Source organism: Temnothorax curvispinosus, unplaced genomic scaffold (genome assembly GCF_003070985.1).
Source record: "Temnothorax curvispinosus isolate PA1 unplaced genomic scaffold, ASM307098v1 QBEX01014154.1, whole genome shotgun sequence".
NCBI classification, from domain to species: domain Eukaryota; kingdom Metazoa; phylum Arthropoda; class Insecta; order Hymenoptera; family Formicidae; genus Temnothorax; species Temnothorax curvispinosus.
The window spans coordinates 34153-38440 of NW_020223934.1; positions in this window are offsets into that span (position 1 = coordinate 34153).

Here is a 4288-nt window from a genome sequence, read left to right on the forward strand (position 1 = left end):
CTGAATTAATTATCTAGTAGTATGCAAAGTATCTCTCCCCAGCTATAAATAATTAGTTAAATCGATATCGAAGTGTCGATAAATGGCCGATGTCGATATTTTGTCATCTTTGATTTTATCATAATTGCCTTTCTGTTAATTGAGTGATTTATTTCTAGAAGATTTCTAGAAGATCTCTCTCTCTCTCTCTCTCTCTCTCTATATATATATATATATATATATATATATAATATTATGCTGTCTGATGAATATTGTGCTTTGCACTGATTCGGTGCAGAGTTGACCGAAACAGCAATAGAAATCTTGCAGAGGTATTCGCAATTGCTCAATTAACATAAAAATAATTGTGAATATTGTGATGAGGTTGAAGATGACAAGATATCAGCCAATATTTGACCGAAAGAACAATAGAAATCTTGCAGAAATATTCGCGATTGCTTAATTGACATAAAACCAATTATGATGAGATCGAAGATGACAAAATATTAACCAATATTTAACATCGACTATTTATCGACGTACATACCTTCGTCGAGTTGATGTCGATTCTAATCATTTCTGGCTGGGTCGTTTTTCAGAGAACAATTTTTTTATCGCTTTTTCTCAAAAAATCCACGCAAAAGGCTTGGGGAGCATTCAGAATGTTAACTGCATAAATTTTAAGCTGAAAAAAATTGGCGAAGATGAGAAATCAAGGAAAGACGGAAATCTATTGCGTTAATTCATCGGACGTTTTGATCAATACTTACCCGGGTATGAAATGAAAGCAACCGATACTTTCGCGTGGAATTTCCTGGAGCGTTCTGGAAGAAGACCGATAGAGCGGATTTCTACGAGCACACGTATACAAAACTCGAGGATCTCACACGGCGTTGACGGAAAGAAGGAAACTAGCTAGAGTTGCACGTTGACAAACGTGCGAATAAGGGCTCGGCGCGGTGGGGCACGCCAGTTTTCCTCGGACCCGGTCGTCACTGTACGTGGATGTAAGCAAGCGTGTCGATAGAAGTTACAAGGCTTTGTAAATGTATAAAGGAAAAAGGCAGCAGCACACCGAAGGTCGGGAGAAGACGGTCGTGGCGGGATATTATTTTAAGCGGGCGGCGGCGGCGGCGGGACGCAGATCGAGACACATATATGATTTTCGACCGGGTTTCTTTGCCGCGGCTCGGGGACTTGTAAATAATTGAATGTGTTGTCGCGATATGCAAAGGCCCCCCCCTTCCTCCTACCGAGATATGTGCATATAAGTATAGCTAATTACAGATATAGTGTTTGCATTTATTATAAATTCTATGTAAAAGTGTGACGAGAAGAGAGTTCGAGCGATCGCGACGAGGGCCGCCTAAGTTCTAATTAGCGAAACATCGTTAATTCGTGTAATCAGTATTAGAGGTACGTCTTTCTTCCTCAGTTCCAAAGAGTCCTGTAAAAAATTACCACGTCAATCTTATTCGATCGATTTTTTTAAAATTATTTTTTAAATAAATAGTGTATATATTAAAATATATTATTATGATGGACATCCTTATTGTGCTTGCTGAAACCCTTTAACGACTTTAATGATCTGCTCGCGGCCCCGCGAGATTGCTTCGATTAGAGAAGTGCTTGTACTTGTATAAAAGTAGAAAAATATATTGCATAGTTTAAACTAATATGGTTTATAGCGTGTAGAAAGAGACTCGAAGTATATATACGCGCGCGGAACGATGAAAACTGGTGAGCCCCACCTAAATTAAAATTCAGCTTCGTTATCTCGCGAGCCCTGTAGATGTTTAAAAAGGGAAAAGGAAAGACGATATTTTTCGCGCTATGGACGGAGCGGCGAGGATCGAGCGGCGCGACCAATCACCTGAAATATATTCGGACCGAATTTTTTTTCGGGGCCCGAACGATCTCACGATTTCTCGCCGTTTCACCGAGGTTGATGTATAGCCGATGTAGCGTTTCTCATATCTCGACAAGACTCGACAAGACTCGAATTGCGTAGCGAAAGAGGAAGCGAACGAGCACGGTTGTTTCGCACTGCCAAATAATAATAAAAGGAAAAGACAAGTTGCGTTCATTGTGTGGATCGACCGATCGTTGAAAGCACCGCCGGTGTTCATTAAAATCCACATAGTGGTTCTACGAGGGGGGGAGGGGGGTAAAAAAAAGAGGGAAAATTCGGAATAATAGGAGAGAGGAGCGAGAGAAGCGCGCGCGGGAGCTTTTCCCGAAGTCCGAGCGAATGAGAGACGAATAAGAGAGAAATATCCGAGCAGTGCATTGTCTTTTTTGGATACTTTCATGTACAAACACGAATGACGGTTTATAGCTCAAGAACAGAACATTAAAGAGATAGATATTGTAAGAGAATAATAATAATTTCACGGTTGCGATATCGTATGTTCTTGTTGTCTCTTCACTTCAATACCATTCTCGAAATACCATATCCCGAAAATGATGGGGCGATTTCCTAATCTTCATCCACGTCAAATAACACCATCTTATTCCCTGGAAATATTTTGCTGAAATCGATGAAATAAAATTATTGAAAAATTACTGAATACATATTTCAAAATGAATGTAATGTAATTACTGTGAAAAATAAGGAGAGTTAAATTATACCGTTGAAAAATAGTAGATTTTTTTAAATATTAAATATAACGAAATTAGGTAACTGAAAACTGAATTTTTACTGAAATATGGATGGAACAATGAAATGGGGTCAATTGAGAGAGCATTTAAAATACATTTCAGCAAAATTTCATTATATTTTCAGATCCATTAAATCTTTAGTTAGCGATTTAATTATTGCCCTAACATTACTAGTCGAAAATTTTCTTATGACTCAAACTTTTGATACAAATATAAGTTATAAGATTGCGATTTGAAATAAAATGAATAACGCTTTAATATATCCCGAAATATCCCGCGATGCATTACTAGCATATTGATTGCTATGATGGTGATTGGTATGATCCAAAATGATGACCGGTACTGGATTTTTCAGGGGCGTTCAGGGTCATTGGTGAAATCAGGTGTCGGCGTTGACAGCGTTACCGAAAATTTGTAAAAGGTAAAAGGTAAAAATAAAGCCTCTCAGATTAGTTGAACATGATTGATTATTATTCATCGTCGAAACATTGCACGTACTTTGCAATTTACAATACAATACCTATAATACAAAATACTAGTAGTAATTGCTTGATAATAATATTAACGATAGTGATAACTGAAATATGAAGAACGATGGTGGGTAGGAAGAAGAGGGTGAGCAGGGGAGCGAGATTAAACGTAGGAATGCTAGACGATAATAAAAAGTTGGGTCCAAAAATTCAGTCGGTCGCAGTACGATTTATCGAGCTACGGCTCTCGATGGCTCTCCTTGGCACTTGCCATTCTCACATCCGGCGCGCGGTATACAGAGTGTCTCGAGAAATGCACGTACGAATATATCCCCATGAAATTTGCGATCCTCTTCCTTACTAAAAGCTTCATCGGGGAGATTAAATAGCTGAATATTTGAAGCAAATATTTGGAATACCGTCGAGCGGATCGAAGATGAACGGCACAAAACCGACATATCGGCTATCTCCGTTCATCTGCATTCGATCGCTCTCGCGATTTTACTACTTAGCATCGAATATTAAAATTTTTCGCGGGCAAGTAATAAGATCACTTCGTTTTTGAATACACTCTGTATCGCGCGCGCTGCGTTCCCCGCGTGGCGTAAATTAATCGGTAACGGAAGTCGGAGAACACCCCCGGCGCGCGCGAGAGAGAGGGCTTTTCAGAAGGAATTAACTAATCCGAGACGGAACCGTTAAAAATCGCAGAGTTTCACGTCGCGGCGTGTTTCAGTCCTCCTCGCGTCGAGACCGCAAGACGCGGCGTGCGAACCGGTGATTTTAACGGTATTTCCGCGACTTCCCCGAGGCATCGCGGCGTTTCTCTTGAATTTTCCGCGGCCGATTAAATCGCTCGCCACGTGTGTAGGGAACAGTCTTGTGTGTTGCGCGTCGTGTGTATATATATATACATATACTATACATATATAAATACTTTACTGGTAGAGGTTTTAACAAGGAAATTAGATCCTCGTGCGCGCCCAGCAGCGATCCTCGGATCCCCCTTCGTCCAGGATGACACGTTTCTTCGTTCGCGGGGATCGATCGTGCGTGGCGACGCGGAGGAGAAACGAAGGGAACGGGGGGGCTATAGAAGGAACAACTAGATTACAAAGTGTGTCCTCTTACGCGTCGTCGTGTTACGCAACGTTAATTCTCTCTCTCTCTCTCTCTCT